This window comes from Suricata suricatta, chromosome 9, assembly GCF_006229205.1.
Source record: "Suricata suricatta isolate VVHF042 chromosome 9, meerkat_22Aug2017_6uvM2_HiC, whole genome shotgun sequence".
Taxonomy (NCBI): Eukaryota; Metazoa; Chordata; class Mammalia; order Carnivora; family Herpestidae; genus Suricata; species Suricata suricatta.
Window position 1 is genome coordinate 13,773,863 of NC_043708.1, and position 18,459 is coordinate 13,792,321.

The 18,459-nt window shown below is 44.6% G+C and overlaps 1 long non-coding RNA gene across 1 annotated transcript; it reads left to right on the forward strand.

Annotated features, from left to right (window-relative positions):
• Positions 1-6,630: 6,630 nt before the first annotated feature.
• LOC115301138 lies at positions 6,631-17,999 on the forward strand. The gene is made up of 3 exons (XR_003912986.1): positions 6,631-6,704; positions 14,861-14,932; positions 17,924-17,999. It is a non-coding gene; the product is annotated as an uncharacterized LOC115301138 (long non-coding RNA).
• The last annotated feature ends 460 nt before the right edge of the window (positions 18,000-18,459 follow it).

The following is an 18,459-nucleotide window of genomic DNA, read 5'->3' on the forward strand; positions in this document are numbered from 1 at the left end:
CCTGCTTCCAGTTCTGTGTCTCCCTCTCTCTCTGCCCCTCCCCCTCTCATGCTCTGTCTCTCTCTGTATCAAAAATAAATAAAACATTAAAAATTTTTTTTAAAAATTGTGAAAAATTGAGTTGTTTCTCTTTTATATATTGATTGTTAGGAAACGTTAGATACTCTGGATGCCAACCCTTTGCTAAATAGGTGAGGTGGATATGTTCTCCCAGTTTGAGAAATCTCTTTTAGTTTCTTTATAGTATACTCAGGTGGGAAACTTTTATAACTCTATTCTAGTCAAATTTATTCCTCTTTTCCTTTATGGCTTGCATTTTTGTTTAAGAAATCCTTCTTTACACTGAGGTCATACAGATTACTTCTATAACACAGGCTTTCAACCATTTTTCATGCCATGGACCCTTTTGCATGTTTTTAGACATATGAAATGAGGGGCACCTGGGTGGCTCAGTCAGTTAAGGGTCTGACTTCAGCCCAGGTCATGCATGATCTCATGGTTGGTGGGTTCCAGCTCCATGTCGGGCTCTGTGCTAATGCCTCAGAGCCTGGAGCCTGCTTCAAATTCTGTGTCTCCTTCTCTTTCTGTCCTTCCCCTTCTGGCACTCTGTCTCTGTCTCTCTCTCAAAAATAAAGAAACATTAAAAAAATTTTAATATATCAAATGAAACCCATTGGATTACAAAGAAAACAAATGATACTGAAATGTAGTTATCAAAACACTAAAAATTATAACATAAATAAATGTTTCTTTTAAATGTATTTAAGTAGATTTAGCAGAAAATCTAATAGCTGCTATAACTTTCCAAGTACTGATGAACACAAATTATATTTTGTGATACCGACAACAGGTATCATGTGATATGAAAATATCTGGATTCATATTAGTGGCAAAAATCACAGGTACTGTGGGAGTGCTGTGGTGTGTTATGTGCATGATTGGCTCTCTACATTTTAGCTAGATATTTGTGAAAATAAATATCAATTACTTTCCCATCTGTGTTTACAAACCTACTGAATTCTATTCCCTGACCCACTGGGGGACCTAGATAATGAACCCTTGTATTTTCTAAAAATGTTAATGTTTTATCCTTCTGTTTTTGCCTTTTATCAATCAGAATTTGTTTCTTTACATGGTATATCACATTTCCTTTTTTCCCTTTTATTAATTATTCCTTCCCCTTTGATTTACAATGTCTGTGCTGGCTTAAATCATGGTTCTTTTTAATGGTCCATCTGTTTCTGGGGTCTTTATTCTACTCTACTTATGTAGTTAATCATCTGTGTAAACCACAAGTATCTTAGTTACTATAACTTTGTTCTATTTTTAAAAATTTTAACGTTTATTCATTTTTTTGAAAGGCAGAGAGAGAGGGAGACAAAGAATCCAAAGCAGGCTCCAGCCTCTGAGCTGTCAGCACAGAGCCAGCCGGATGCAGGGCTCGAACTCACGAACTGTGAGATCAGGACCTGAGCTGAAGCCGACCTTTAACTGACTGAGACATCCAGCACCCTGAGTTACTATAACTGTAAAGTCTGACATCTAGTAAGGCAAGTCACCCTATCTGTGTCTTGGCTTCTCTTAGTCTTTTGCTTTTTTATGTAAATTTTAGAAGCAGCTTGACAAGTTTCATTAAAAGGCCCATTGGGTTGTTGACTAGAATTTTAGTTTATAGACCATTTATTTACACCTTTCAATAAAAGTTTATTTTTTTTTCCATTAAAGGCATATATACCTTTTGTTAGTCTACTTCTAGGCCTGCCTCTCTCTCTCTCTCTCTCTCTCTCTGTTTGTCTTCCCCTACTTAGCTATCTATATTGCAGTTGGAAATTATATTCTTTTTTCTATTAATTTTTAAAATTTATATCCAAGTTAGTTAGCATATAGTGCAACAATGATTTCAAGAGTAGATTCTTCAATGCCCCTTACCCATTTAGCCCTTCCCCCCTCCCACAACCCCTCCAGTAACCCTCTGTTTGTTCCCATATTTAAGAGTCTCTTATGTTTTTGTTCCACTCCCTGTTTTTATTTTTGCTTCCCTTCCCTTATGTCCATCTGTTTTGTATCTTAGAGTCCTCATGAGAGTGAAGTCATATGATATTTGTCTTTCTCTGACTGACTATAATTTCACTTAGCATGATACCCTCTAGTTCCATCCACATAATTGCTAATGGTAAGATTCCATTCTATTTGATTGCTGAGTAATACTCCATTGTATATATTTATACCACATCTTCTTTATCCATTCATCAGTCAATGGACATTTGGGCTCTTTCCTTACTTCGGCTATTGTCAATAGTCCTACTATAAACATTGGGATGCCTGTGTCCTTTTGAAACAGCACACCTGTATCTTTTGGATAAATATCTAGTAGGGCAATTGCTGGGTTGTAGGGTAGTTCTATTTTTAATTTTTTGAGGAATCTCTATACTGTTTTCCAGAGTGGCTGCACCAGTTTGCATTCCCACCAGCAGTGCAAGAGGGTTCTCCTTTCTCCGCATCCTCGCCAACATCTGTTGTTGCCTGACTTGTTGATTTTAGCCATTCTGACAGGTGTGAGGTGGTATCTCAGTGTGGTTTTGATTCGTATGTCCCTGATGATGGGTGATGTTGAGCATCATTTCACGTGTCTGTTGGCCATTTGGATGTCTTCTTTAGAGAAGTGTCTGTTCATGTCTTTAGCCCATTTCCTCACTGGATTATTTGGGTTTTTTGGGTGTTGAGTTTGATAAGTTCTTTATAGATTTTAGATACCAACTCTTTATCTGATATGTCATTTTCAAATATCTTCTCCCATTCTGTCGGTTCCCTTTAGAAATTATATTCTTAAAATCATATTTTCTCTTTGTTGTTAATGTATAGAAAATCAATTGCTTTTGAAAATTGCTCTTTTATCCCTCAACCTTTTTAAACCTGCTTATTAAATCTACTTGTTAGTAGAATTTTAGAGAGTTTCCTAGGAAAATAATTATAACGCCTTCAATGAATGTCTGTTTTGTTTCTTTGATTCTAAACCTCATATCTTGTATTTCTTTTTCCTGTTTTATTTTACTCACTAGTACCTTCAGTACAGTATTGAATAAAAGCCGTGATTTTTTTTTGACACTTTTAACCTTTAAATATGACGTTTGCTGTGGGCTTTTGGAAGATGTTTGTATTGGGTTACAAAAGTTGCTTTTTATTTATAGTCCATTGATTTTGTTTCAAAATCATAAGTGAATATTGTTGGCTTTTTATTTTATTGTTTAAGTATAGATACCAGAATGTATGTGTATGCCAATGAAAATGTTCAATGAGGAAAAAGAAATGGAAGATACAATAACAGGGAGTAGATAACTTACTCAAGTCCTTGAGAAGGCTGAGGGCGGATTTTTATGTATTTCTTTATGCATGTAAAGTACTTAACATAATGCCTGGTTTGTTAGTTTCCTCTTGCTGTGGTAACAAATTGCCACAAGCTTGGTGGCTTAAAACAACACAAATTTAATCTCTGAGAGCTCTGGAGATCAGAAATCTGGAATCACTTTTACTTTGCTAAAGTCAAGGTGTCAGCAGGATTGAGGTCCTTTCTGGAGGCTCTATGAGAGAATCTATGTCCTATATCTTCACCTTTAAAGTTTTTTTGTTTTGTTTTGTTTTGTTTTTTGTTTTTTATTTAAGAGAGGGAGAGAAGGGCAGAGAGAGAGAAAGAGAGAGAGAATCTTCAGCAGGGTCTCACTCAGTGTGGAGCCCAACATGGGGCTTGATCCCACGACCCTGGGATCATGACCTGAGCTGAAATCAAGAGTCAGAGGCTCAACGGACTGAGCTACCCAGGTGCCCCATCTTCCACCTTTTAGAGGCTGCTGACGATCTTTGGCCAGTGGCCTCTTCCTTTCTCTTCAAAGCCAGTGAATATCATCTTTAAATTGTGCTCTGCTCTCATTGCAACATTGCCTCTTCTATTTTAGGATCTTTGTCAATGATTGGGCCCACCTGATAATCCAGGATTATCTCTCTCTCAAAATCCTTTACTTAATCACATCTGCAGAGACCCTTTTGCCATATAAGGTAACATGCACAGGTTGGAGGGATTAGGATGGGATATCTTTGGGGTCCATTATTCAGCTTACCATTCTTGCATGTATCTGATTACACCATATGTGTTTGAGATTTTAAAAAAGTTTAATATTAGCAATTTTATGTGTTTCAACCTGAAGATTCTCAATATATAGAAGTTACTATTTACACTAAAAACAAAAGAGGAGATTATTTTACCATAAACTGCCAACCCCAGGGCTGTCCCTGTGGTCTTCAGCAACTTGCAGTAGAGCTCTGGATTCTGTGTTACTGTCCCATGACATAGGTACGTCTCGCCCCCAAGGCCCTTGCCTCCCCACTCTCTTGGTACAGGCTAGCTGAAGGACTACAGGAAGATCCTCTTCCCACAGAGGAAGAGAATACCTCTTCCCAGCTACAAAACCCTCTACCCAACAGCACAAATATTCTCAAGGAGAAATCAACTCTAAGAGTCTTCCATGTTGGGACATGTGAGGCCCGTGCTGAGCCATGCCATATTGGGACCTGAGACCAAAGGGAAAAACAATCAGTGATACTCATCCTGTCTTAATTTAACATTTTGCTATTCTTTTCATCATGAGTCTTTTTGCATTAATTCGGACTTACAACAAAATGTTGCATTAAAATATTATGTATCTTAATTACTGGTGTTTTTGGTACCCCCTTAAATTTCACACCCTTTCATTCCCACTCTGGTCTGTGGATCTATATTTGTAGCTATTTTCTCTAATGCTAGTTTTGGATGAACACTCCTGGCAAAAGTTCAAGCTTTATCTGTAGAGAAAACCCACGACGGTTAGGATTTACCGAGATAACAGGAAAGGAAGGCCACCTCCCAACCTCTAAACTGCCCATTGGCCAAGCAACTCTCTTTCTGCCAATTGCCTTCTCCAACTGCAAAAGAATAAACTAATTTCATACCTATTCAGTCCAATAAGGCTCATTGTCCTACCTTTACCTCCAGTGATAAGAGACAGGAACACTTCATTTTCCATTGCTAAGCAACAGCAAAAACAGAGCCTGGCATCTGTGCTGGGCCTGACCGGCTGATAGGGATCAGTGTCTAAAGTTCTTGTTTGCATTTTGAAGTCAACAATAATTGCAGTCCTCTATTAGTGTTCATTAAGTTGGTTTATGGCTGGACCAACTCCAATCTCCACTCGGCAGTTTGAATGTGTTGTCCTCCTAGGGAAAGAAATATTTGGCAATAAAAACCCTGTGCTGATTTCCTCAACTCATTTCCCCTTGATTGACTGGGAAGCTGTGGTCACCATCCACAGTTCTCTAGCTCCAGAGAACAAGGCCTCTGTGGAAGGTTCTGGAAGAGTGCGTGGAGAGCAGGGCAGGGAGGACAGCTTTGCTTCCTCAAGCTGGCTTCCTTCCACTCCAAGCTAAAAGTAGGCCAGTGGAGCAGAAGACTCTTATGTGAACTGAGCTGGGGTGGAAAGTACTGTCCCATTTCCTCAATGCCAGCACTAAAGTTTGGAAAGAAACCTCTCAGCTTCTTTCCATGGTCAAGTGCCAGGAACAGGCACGACCCAGGGACGTGATCAGCTCCTGCCTCCCTGGCCTGGGAATGGGTCAAACAGTGGCCTCGGTGTAATGGTAGAAAGTTCCAGCCAGCTTGAAAGAGCCGCACTTGGATGCCATTTCCCAGGTGTTGACTCACCCCGGGGGCTGAAAGGCTGCCAGGCCAGTCAAGGAGCAGGTCTGCTGCCTTACATAACCTTCCCTTCATCCCCACTTCTCGGGGGCTGGGTCTGCTCTGGAAAGAAAATCAGAAAACAGCTTAAAGCAATTAATGAGGATGTTGTTCTCCTTTCTAGACTCCAGTCCAAGAGACCCTTCCACTCTCAGCACTTTCTGAAGTGAAAGAGTGACTCCTGGTAGCCATCATCTTGTCTCCTCTGTGCAGGTGAGAATTTCTTAGGGCCAAGCTGGATAACAGCTTCCTTGCACCCCCTAGTGTACACAGGAGACCAACACTGTGCAAAGTTGTGTCTGGATGAGAGCAGACCAGGCAAGTGGGACTGTTTGAGTGTATCCTGGTGACTGGGGATTAGGGTAGGAGGGTCTGACTCCATGCGGCCTGGGTCAGGTAAGAGGAAGCCACCTTTGCACGTTCAATTCCGTTCACCACCCAGGAACTTGGGTCACTTTCTTCTGACTCTCCTCTCTTCCTCTGCTTGCTATGGAGTAAGAGGCTCTCTTTGCATCTCTGTTCCTGAGAGACGTGAGCACTAAGTAGTCAAAATACTTGAATCTCTTTGAGAAGCTACAGAATAGCCCTGTCTCACGGTTAATGTGTGCAGAAGCCTAATTGTAAACTAAGAAACTCTGAAAGTCCAAGTTATTTGATTTGCTGTTGTTGTTACAATGTGGGCACACTTCCATTGGGTTCGGAGGTACCCCAGGGCAATGATTCCCAAACAGCAGACTAGCTGTGGAAGGTTGAGAAGATCTGGCAGCAAGTTCCTTATATCCTCTAATTCCATGAATCATTCTCTTGCAGAAGAGAGTTTAGGTAAATATGAAAAAAAAATCTGTTTTCAGGATAAATCAAGACTAGATGGGCAGTGGAGTATGACATGGATATCAAGAACCATAGAAATCTTTAAAAGAAGAATTGACAACCATTATCTAGGGTAAGTAGGAGACTTGCCTACCTTGAATGTTTTCAGATTGACTATTTGGATAAAAAGTGAAGAATAGGGATGGCAAATAGGTTTAATATTATGTATAGACTTTAGTGATGTCTGCCAGTAGTATAGGACAGAACACTAATGGTACACACGCCAACAAGACAAGAAGGAAAGAGAGTGTATTATAAGAATTAAATTAATTGTAATTATAAAAAATTATTAAGAAAGCTAAGCCACTTCACCTTTGAGGCATTTTTTTCTCATTCTTGCAATCATGAATTATAATGATGTTGTTTTCCCAACTTCTTGTTTTAGGGTGCAGGGAACTTATTGCTCCTGTCTTCTTCCTTAGTTTCTATAGTTTCTCAGCTGACTTGAAGGCTGATGTGGAATAACAACAGGGTAGGGGTGAGAATGCATCTGATTCTTGCCTGTCTTGAGATTATTACGGAGTAATGGCTCAATCCCCAAGTACTACTTGGATGTTGACTCTATACCCGGTAGGCTGGCAAGTACTATGGGTGTGCAGAGAAAGAGAGGGGAGAGGCACAAAAAAATCCCAAGTTTATACTCTCCTTAGTCACCTGACCCATAAGAGGCGATTAGAGAGCAGGGTCCTGGCTGGCATACCACAGTCTCAGGAGAAACACAGGAAGGAGGAAGGGGAGAAGGTCCAGCAACTACAGTCATCTCCCTCTGACCCTGTAGACCCTCATGCAGCCATGGATTGGAAGGCTGAGAGCTGCCAAGGGTCTACCTTGACGCTGAAGCTATGTACTGTCCAGGGGCCCCTGCAGACTGCCACAGAGCGCTGGGTTGTCCAAGTGTGTGCCTTCCAAGTTACACCTTGACCTTTCCACTTCTCTTCATTTCCACTACTCCTGTTTCAGTCCCGGTCATGGTCACCTATCCCTGGGCAATGCACTGGCCTCCTAGCAGTTCTCCCTGCATCTGTCCCCTGTTCCCCAACCCCTCGGTCCACCCCACCCCCAGGGGTTCACTCCCTAAACAACAGTTAGTGGTGTGACCTTATTGAACACAAATCTGACTCCATCATCGCATGCTTAATGCTCCCTTATGGCTTCCCATCCTCTTCTACATCATGCTCCATGGGCCCACAGCTTCTTTCTCCAGCCCATTGTGCCCCACCACCCTCCTCTTTGCTCTGACCCCATAGCTACAAGGTCCCTGTGGCCCTTATGCAGACCCTTCCACCTGAATCCCTCGCCCTGCCTCTCCTCTACTTCGTTAACATCTATCTCCCACTGTGTCTGTTAAACCTGCTGGAGTCACCTCCTTGGGGCTCAGTTAGGACCTTGTACTTACAGGCTCACAGAACACTTCAACTCTTCCTAGGGACATCGATCACAGTTTTATCTAGCTATCTGTAAAATTATCTGCATAATGTCCATCCCCAGCTAGGTGATAAGCCCCACGAAGAAAGATCTGATTCTCTTATTTGCTTCAGTGTCTCAAGGTCTAGGCACAGCCCTTACACAGTTCCTGACAGGTAATAGGTGCTTAATATTTATTGAATAAATTAATAAATGGGAGGGGGAGAGAGAGAGATGTATGGATAGAGGGGTAGGTGGGTGGGACTTTCTGAGATTCCAGTTGGTTTCTACCCCTTGTCTATCACAGCCGAAGAAATAAGGCCTGAGGATTTGGTATCATCACTAAGGGTAGGGTGGGGGAAGGAGGGTGAGTTGGATGGATGGACAGGTTGTTCTAGATTCTGGCTTCATTTCCCACACTTCTGAGCTTTGCCTTTCCAAGACTTCCAGGGTTGAGTGTACAGAATCCCATTCCTCAAAATGTTAGTTGAGGAAATGAAAAATCCCAAAGAAAACTTAATAGATCAGAGGGAAGGAACTCAAACTTGGAGCCCTCATTCATGTTGCAGGGAAGGTTATATGAAAATAAGTCACTTCTGTGGCTGCCTTTGAGCCGTTGCAGCCTCAGCAGTAGCCTAATTGCCAAACAATGTGTTGCCTTGCCCTGGGACCTTCTGACACGAAGAAAGCCGACGAGCCTAGCAGTGTCATGACCTATTTTTTTTTTAATAAGGCAGACTCCAATGACCCAGTCATTGGCCATGTAGATGAATACCTCATGTATGTAACACAAGGGAAAATGGAATATAATATTGTTTTCGGCTCCCTAGGATCTATTCAGACATCTTAGGCCTTTGCTGGCAATGTTTTTGGTGGAAGGCGAGCTGAGAAATGGGGCATGAATGACTCAGAGCAGGACACATCCAGTGGGGTCTTCCAAGTGCTAAACTTGGGGACAGGTTCAGGGACTCGGCCATGGTTTCCACACTCCCAGCCGAGATCTGGGTCTCCTCGCCCATCATGGGGGTGTACATTGCATTGGGTTTTTGTGTGATTTTGCCAGAGGTGTGGACCCAATTCTGCTATCAAGGCCCATCCAGACCTGGGCTGAGGGGCATGAGTAACAGAAGTCTCAGTGGATGTGAATCTGCAGCTGCCACCTGCAGGGCTGCTGTGTAGACAAGGGAGCACCTTTCGAGGATACTGCAGAGGCCAGCATGGCTGGGTGAGGCCAGCATGGCTCACTCCATGCTCCCACAGTGCATGGCAAGCACCACTCTGTGCACAGTGCTCATCAGTCATAGGCAGGAAGCTCTGTGAGCAAAGGGACCAGGTTTGCCTCCTTGGAGCTGCATCCTAGTGCCTAGCATAGTGCCTGGCCCTGCTACCCTGATGAATACATGCTTGCTGATGAAGAGTAAATGCATGCAGGAATGGATGGATGGATGGATGGATGGATGGATGGATGGATGGATGGAGATATGGGCTCAAAGATGAGATATCACTCAAAGCTTCCTGATCATTCAAACTGCCCAATGATGGAATGGGCTGCTTTGAAAAGGACCATGAGTACAAATTCTAGTCGGAATAGGGCAGCACTAAGGTATCTGGTGGTGGGAGACAGATGTGGAATCCATGTGCCTTGGGGTCAAACAAATCTGGTGTGAGTCCTGGCTCTGCCACTTATGGCTGTGAGACTTTAAGGCAATTTGCCTCAATGTCCACATCTGTAAAATGGGTGTAATAATCCAGTTTGCATTTCCTTAAAGAAGAGCCTCAGACAAAGATGTGAGGAGAGGTTGTTTCTTTGGGAGGTCATCCAGGAAGCAGGAGGGAAGGAGGCTTGTGTGGGAGCAGGGAAGAAAAGCCCATCAAGGGGACGTCTTAAGCCTTGCTAAGCCAGTGGGGCTCACTCCTATTGGGTGTCCTAAAGGGATTACATGGAAAGTGTTTCTCTTAAGGGTGAAAGGCCTGACATCTCTCCATCATCTCCCATCTCCATCCTTTGAGGCAAACTTCCCTGCCCTTCCAGGAGGCATCTTCTTGTGGGATGAGGCCTCTCTTCCCCTCATTCCTCAAAGGAGAGGCCACTGGAGGTGGGGAGCCATCCATCCTGGACACAGCTGCAGCCTGAGGTGGGCAGAGGGGATATGGTACAGAGCACTGTTTTGTGTCTGCCTCAAATCTTTCCATGGTGGGGCGCGAGGCTGGGAAGGGGATGGGGAAGTCCAATTGGTAACGTATCCATCTTCTACTCAGGTCATGGTCCCATGACTTGTGAGGTTGAGCCCCATGTCAGGCTCTGTGCTCACATTGTAGAGCCTATTTCAGTCATCTCTCTCTCTCTCTCTCTCTCTCTCTCTTTCTCTCTCTCTCTCTGTCTTTCCACCTACCCCACTTATGCTCTATCTCTTGCTCTCTCAAAAATAAATAAACATTAAAACATTTTAAAAATAATCTTTCCGTGGTGATGGAATGGGAGCTCCATGAGGGAGGGATTTTGTCAAGACTGTAGCGATTCAGTAAGTACACTTTGTGGGCACCTCCCTGGCTCAGTCGGTAGAGCATACATCTCTTGATCTCAAGGATGTGAGTTCAAGTCTCATGTTGGGTGTAGGGTTTACTTTAAACAAACAAACTTTGAATTAATATATATTATAACAGTTACATAAAGTAAAATTCTAAGGCAGAATACAGTACCTGAAAATAAAGTGCTGCATACAGCTATTAATTGTTATTAATTTTTTTATTAATAGATGATGCTACTTTTCAAGAGGAACAGAAATCATTTGGGTAACATTGTAGCATCTGGGCTTGTAGTTGCTTAAATGAACTCATTGTTCTGGAGATAGAAATAGTTCTGGGGACACCTGGGTGGCTCAGTTGGTTGAGTATCTGACTTTGGCTCAGGTCATGATCTCACAATTCGTGAGTCTGAGCCTTGCATCAGGCTCTGTGCTGACAGCTCAGAGCCTGGAGCCTGCTTCAAATTCTATGTTTCCCCGCCCCCCCCCCACCCTTCCCTGCTCATACTCTCTCTCTCTCTCTCAAAAATAAATAAACATTAAGAACTATAAAAAATCAAAAGAAATAGTTCTGTACTTGACCTACAGAATGAAAACTCTAGATGAGTTTGGACAGCCTTTCAGACATCTGGGCACATTGGAGTTTCTCATCTGGATTTTAGTGAAGCCACTGCCTTTAATACCCTCTGACATGTAGCCTAGGAGTTTTCTGAGTTGAACTGACAGTTTTAAATCAAGAACAATAGGATCATGTCAGGGAGAATTACTTGAAGACCCCAGACATCCTCAAATAGTTGTTTAACTGAATGATTTATGAAAAATAAAAAAGTGCCAAAAGTTGTGCAGACATGTGTGTTGCCATTGAGCTCAAACCCTACCCCATGGTGCAAAAGGAATAAGTGGCCAAAAAGGTTTTCATCACGTAAATCCACACTTGTGCACAGTCAGGACCAGCCTCAGCTCCATCAGCCATCACATGCCTCCTGAAGGAGGGCGGAACCCCACGGGAGAAATGGGGACAGGGATGAGCAGGCAGGACACTTTTCTTGCTGGAGGGGCCCATGCTGTAGAACTGCTTTTTGAAGTCTTTGGTCTTGTGGCATCTGGGTGGCACAGGTGGTTAAGTGTCTGACTCGAGCTCGGCTCACAATCCCACGGTTGGTGAGTGTGAGCTTTACACCAGGTTCTGAGCTGATGGTGGGGAGCCTGTTTGGGATTCTTTCTCTACTCTCTGCTCCTCCCCCTGCTTGTATTCTCTCTCTCTCAAAACTAGAGAAATAAAACTTAAAAAAGAAATCTTTGGTCTTGACCTGGGTATGCTCACTAAAGGAAACCTCTTCTCCATTCTGAATAGATTTGGCCTCAGGGGAGAAGGCAGGTGATGGGGGAGAGGGATACTGGAGAAGGGGCGGTAGGTGCCAAGGGTGCAATGGAGAAAACAAAAAAGATGGTTTAGAAGGAATTCAGTGGGACTTCCCCCAGCCACCCTGGCTTCCTGCAGCAGGAGAATTCCCAAGCAACAGAGCCCTTATTTCATGGACAGTGGCTTGAGTCCGAGCTGTCTCCTTGGCTACACTGGTTTCTACCATTGCTTCAAATGCTATCCTTGTGAGAACTACCTACTGAATGGTCACCTTGAAGACTAAAGATTCTCATCTTCCGTCGTTTGAGGTTCTCCTGGCCGGCAGAGATGGGTACCAAAACTCAGCTGTCTTTTCTCCTGTGGCACAGTGTACAGCCCCCTATTACCCCGAGCAAAGACACTTGGCTTTCACGGGCGGAACACAGAAGGAAGAGGTCTTGAAATCCATCGCTGCCCTGTCGATACTAATGCATTCAGGAAGCTGAAGGTGATTCCCAGGACACTATGTCAGGCCTGGCATTCAAATATTTAGTGGCTGAGTAATTACTGTAATAATTAATTTCCGTTGCTTAATCCAGCAATCAGACATGTCACTTTACACATGGGAAAATGTTGGTCCCCATAGGAATGTGTGTGTGTGTGTGTGTTCACGCGCGTGCGTGCGCATGCATGTGTTTGAGTATTAGGTGAAATACAGAGCAGCAGTGGCTATTAAGATTTGGAGATCAGTTTGTGAATAAATGAGATGCTTTTAGTTTTGTTTTTAGTTACAGGTTTCAGAGAATAGCCGAAAGGTGAATCAAGAGAAAGAAAAATGCCTCAAACTTCAATGTTATCCCTTGTGAGAACTTCTCCAAAGTTAAGTTTGATCAAATGTTACAGTTTGCACCTTGAAAGTGGATACTATTACCCAGATCCTGCCGTAGGCTTTCCAGAGCTCTTCTCCTCATCAGGGATACAATGCAAGCCACATATGTAATCTTAAATTTTCTAGTAGCCACATTAAAAAAAAAAGTAGAAAGAGATAATGAAATTATTTTTAATAATTTGACTTTATGTAATAGATCTGAAATACTATCATTGGAAAATATAATCAATAGAGAAAATATTAACAGGATGTCTTCCATTTTCTTTCATATGAAGATCTTGAATCTGGTGTATTTTTTACACTTATGAGATATCTCAATTCAGTTAACAATTCAGTTCCTCAATCTCACTAGCCACGTTTTAGATACCCAATAGCTACATGTGACTAAAGACCTCCATCCTGGCAGCACAGAGGCAAAATGCTGATTGACCTCTAGGAAGCTGTCACTTAAATAGAAATGATACCATTGTCATAAAAGAAATAGGCAATGGTGTTTTGTGTGTCAAAGGATAATCTGATTCAATTTAAGCAGTAACTGGGGCACCTTGATAGACCGTGAGGTAGGGATCATGTCTTTCTCATCTTAAGCCCCCTTAGCATTCATTTTTGTGTTGTTTTTCATCTTCCCTCATATTTTGAGGACCCAGACCATGTGAATTGAGTGAAAGTCTAGCCTCACTTGATGGGTGTGAGAAAGATAGGATACAGAACAAGAATGAGACTGACTCTGAACTTAAGGAATTTCCCATCTTGGAGAAGAAGCCACATCAAAACAGAATGATGGGAGAGTGCCACCTGAAGTCTAGAAGATGGTGTTGGGTTAAATGTGATTAAACGCTACAGTGAAAGGTGGATGGGAATAGAGCAGCCAAAGCTGGCTGCATTTACTGGGGATAATTTCTAGGGAATGGCAGACCCTTCAAGGCTGGCTTGGGTGTGAGCAGGCACAGAGGAAAGGCATTGGGGGAAGGGAAAATGTATTGTGGAGACCCAATGAGTGTCCTCTCTCTTCAACGTTCATGAAGTCTGGATTTGTGGCTGTGGTTGCTTTGTTCTTCTATTCAAGGCCAGCCAAAAACTGGAGATGTTGCAAGGGCAATCAGATTTGCCTACTTCTTTGAAAGCCTCTATTTTCCGTTTTGCCCAGTTTTGACTTTCCTTTCCTTTGGTAGTCTTTAGTGCAGTGTGTAGGGAATCCTAGTTCCCCGTCTTCTGGAAGGAATGCACCTTCCAGAAGGTTGGGCAGGGTCATGTGACTAGCTCTGGCCAATCTGACCACAGGTGAAGTGAGTCCCTCCCAAACCATTCATTACCAGTGTGGGACCTCTGTGAAGGGCTCTCTTTGAAGAACTGGCCTGAGATAGTGGCTCTGTGTCACTAACAACAATGCTTTGAGCCTTTCTGCTGACCACTAGTGGGCATGCCATGGGAGACAGAAATGCACGGTAGTGGTTTTAAATTCCATTCTATAGATGTTGTTGCCATGTTTTGGCCTAGCCTATCCTGACTGCTACAACCCTTCCATTGAGAGAGGACACAATTTCCTTGCCATGGATGGATTGGAAACAGGGGCCAGGAGTGATGTCTCTAACATAGACATGAAGAGACCCTGGGACACCCTGCTTAGGACAACCCCCTCTATGGTCACCTAAGATTTTAGGAGCCCCCTTCTGGGAAACTCAGCTCCAGTGCCCATTCTATGGAAGACATGCATAGTTGGCACTCGGCGTTGAATATTGGAGAGGGAGTGGGGAGGAAACATCTAGATCTGTACCCCCGGAAGGAGAAAGAAGAGAACAGGGGTCTGGCCCGCCAGCGCCAGCGCTAAAGAAAACTAAAGGCTTAGGGTCAAAGAACACCTTGGTTGACCCTGGACCTGCCGCCCAGAATGTCCCTCTTGCTCTGAAGCCCTGTAGCTGCATGCTGCTTCCCAAGGCTTCCTTTCCTTTCTCACCCCTTGAAGATAGTCCTTTAGTCAGATTTTACCTTACCAGGTAAGCGACGGGTCTCAGGTTCAATCAGTTATTTAACAAAGGACCATTGGTGTCCTCCTCTGTGCTTCTTTTTAGGTTACTGTACTCCTGCCCTTAAGGAGTTCCATCGAGTCAGGGAGAGTGACCAGTAGGACTAAAATTCATCAGGTGAGTTTTAAGTGCTTGGACTGGCAGTCCAGAGGCAGTTACCACAGAAAAGGAGCCCTTCCCCCAGCCTGAGGAACCAAGGAGGGCTTCTCAGTGGAGGTGAGGAAGGAGCTACTAGGCAGAGTTAAGGGAGAGGCAGTCCAGCCCTAAGTAGTAAGGAGCGCAAAAGAGGAAGTGAGTGAAGGTGAGATCGCTGGACTGTGTCCATTCAGAGAACACTAAGTGGCCCAGGAGGCATTGTGGGCAAGCCGTGAGATATGAGTCTGAAATGGAGGGGGCAGGACCTGGTCACCAAGGGCTCTGTAACCATAGCAATGGTGATGCGCACAGGCTAGCAAGAGCTACTGCAGAGATTTAAGCAAAGGAACACCTTGATCAGATTTACGTGCCGTTGGGAGAGGAAAGGTTTTTTTGTGTGTGAGCTGGCCAGACAGGAAGAGATCTATTTTGTGGATTTATTTGTTTGCGTGTGTGTTTGTTTATGTTAAACAAAACTCCCCCCGGCACAGGTGATATGAAAGGATAAACCAATATTTTAACAAACTGAGAGCACTTGTTTATTTTTTCTGAATAAGGGACCCAGGAGAAGTGACAGCTCGGTGCAGCGAGAAGGCATGGGGGGTGGGGGGAGGCTCACAAGTGAGCAAACCCCTTAAGTGAGGGTGACTGAAGACCTGCAAATAGAGGTGTCCAGTATTAAATGTGAAGGGATTAGGGGCACCACACTTCAGCGTTAACCCCACCCCAGCCCTATCACCCACCCATCCTCCCCAAAAGTGACTTCTGTGTTGATGTGGGTCAGAGAGGAGGGACAACCCTGGGGCATGAGACTCAAAGATGAGCCAGAGAGTTGGAAGGGGGTGGGGGTGGTAAAGAGGAAGGGAGGTCCTCCCCAGAGGACTATTGCAGATATTGGGTGAAGGGAGATGTTGAAACGGGGCTTGACCCAGGTTTCTTTAATGCAGTAAAGGAAATGATGGGAGGGAGGTGAACGGCCACTTGGGCTGTAACAGTACTCCGAATGAGGATATCCAAGGTTAGATTCTGTGTTTACCTGAAAATAGCTCAGGATGGATATAGGAGGAGTATGTGTAGGTAACTTTAAGAGGAGACCAAGATAGTAGGGCACTAATTAGTAAACATGTGAAGATTCCCAAGTTTCAAATATTGCTTTCTAAATCTTCCCCAGAGAGTTTAATTAAGAATGATTAGATATTTTGGGTTGGCTAAATGAGCAGAGCTAATGTGCGTGGATAGCTAGAGAGAAATACAGGCATCTCTCCACGCGTCCAAGAAAGTAACACTGCAACCTAATGCTTTGGGTCCAGAACTTTGGTCCTGTCCTCCATCCTCTCTTCCCCCTCCCCATCTGTACACATCTACAGAGGATCCTGTCACCTACTAGGTTGGAAAAGTCAGTTGGTTCTGCCATAAGAATCTTACTGTACTGGCCCTCAGTTGAACCTGTTAGTTAGGGCATGTCTGTAATGGAGAGCTCTCCACCCCCCAAAATAGAGCGGCTTAAAGCAGCCGATTGCCCTCTCGGATAGCCATCTCTAGAGATCATCTAGAGATCCAGGCTGATGGGACAGCTCTGCTCCAGGCAATGATTTAGGGATCGAGGGTCCCCCCATCTTGTGCTCCATCATCCTGTAGGGCATTGCCTTGCAGGGTCAGAGCTCAGTTGTGGATTCTCCATCTTCCTACCCGTGGGAAGGGAAAAGAAGGATGCTCAGCTCAGCTCTCAGCTTGGAGTATCCGTTCTAAGTTGCCTTTTAAGTTGGCTCTAACTCCTAGGAGATTTGCCTGGGGCACTGCATAGATCCCTTTCTGCTCCCTTCCCACTGGCTTAGACTTCCTTACAGATCCACCTCGGGTTGGAAGATGAGCAAGTGAGGTCTTTGGCTCAGTAGCATCTGCCTACTCAGCACCAGGAAAGAAGGGGACCGTGGATTTTAACCATGCTGTCATAGCACCCTTCCTTAAGTTTCTTATTAAAAGGACAGAGAATTGGGACTTCACAACAGTCTGAATCTAGTCTTTGTGCCTAGGTATTAATTAATGTAGGTACAATGGAATTTGGTCTCAGAATCCGTTTCACTGCAAACTGATGGCAAGGTAGTAGAGAGCCGTTAGCATTACCGGGGAACTTGTTAGAAATGCAGGGCTCAGTTGCCACCCTAGACTTCTGAGTCAGGACTTGTCCTTTAACAAAGCTGGTTGTCCTTTAACTACCTCAAGGTAATTTGTGGAGAAGCATGGTGTCCAGGGAACTTCACTTGTCTTGACTTTGGCCTTGTACACAGACAGCTTTCCACTGATTTTTATAGCTGGAAGAGACCAGCCAGATCTATGACAGTGATTTTCCAACTTTAAGAACTAGTGAGTAGTGCTATTTTAGCAGATCATACCCAGCATTGAAAGAAGTAGGAGAAAAGACATAACATAGAATTTAAAGAAAAGAAAGAGGGCATCCCACTAAGGATGACTGTTTGCACTTATCAAAAACCAAAAAGGTATTTGAAAGCCACCAACATAGGAAGCGGGGCCCTGCGGCAGGAAGTTCACAGACTAGACAGTAACAATCGTGGGGATGAATCCCACTTTTGAACAGTGTGGCTTTGACCAACAGCATTGAGCCCCATTTCCTCACATGAACAACAGGCTAACTGCCACCTGCCGGGTTGTGGCACCAGTTACCAGGACTAGGAATACATCTCGTGTGGGTCCTTCCTTTGCCCTTAGTCATACCTCCTTTCTTTTTAGGACAGGAGAGTGGCTGGCCTGGGCTTCTCAGCTGGCACTAGAGCCAAAACTCCTATTTCTTTGAGCCTCACTTTCTCTGTTTGTACAGAAAGGCACTTTTGCCTAGAAGACCTTAAGGGATTCAGGTCCAGGGTCAATGCAAGTGAATGTGTCCAGAAGGCACGTGCTTGGGGCGTGGGAGGGGAGGTGGTGGAATGACCCTCACCTTGCCTCCGCACCGCGCAGGCGCCCTGGATCCCTCACTAGCGCCCCCGCCCCTGGGAGGAGCAGGAGACAGCCTCGGTTGCGCAGGACACCCCTCATCCTTCTAAGAGCGGGTGGTGCGACAGCGCCACCGTGTGGCCGCACAACATCAAAGCGCCGCCGCTCCGCCACCTGTCATGACCCTTGCAACACTCACACGTGGAAGAATGGAGACGCAAGAACTTTGCGGTGAGAGCGCAAGATTAATTCCGTGGCCGGCTGGGAGGATTCTGGGGGTTACTCTTGGGGACAGGCTGAGCCCTGTCTGAGACTTGCAGGAAGGGAAGGCGGGAAGGGAGGGCAGGGAGAGAGGGCATCTCCTCCAACACCACCCTGGTCCCGGGCTTCAAGCACGGCCTCCCGGTGCGGAGCTGTCGCGCCACCAGGTACAGAGTGGACAGAGCAGGGGCAGTGCCTCTCCCTGTGCTCGCATGGCAGCTCAGCCGGGCACAGTCCCGCTCCCGACAGGACGCACCTGCAGGAGGATGTGGCCAGTCTAGTTGCCAGCTCCGGAGCTC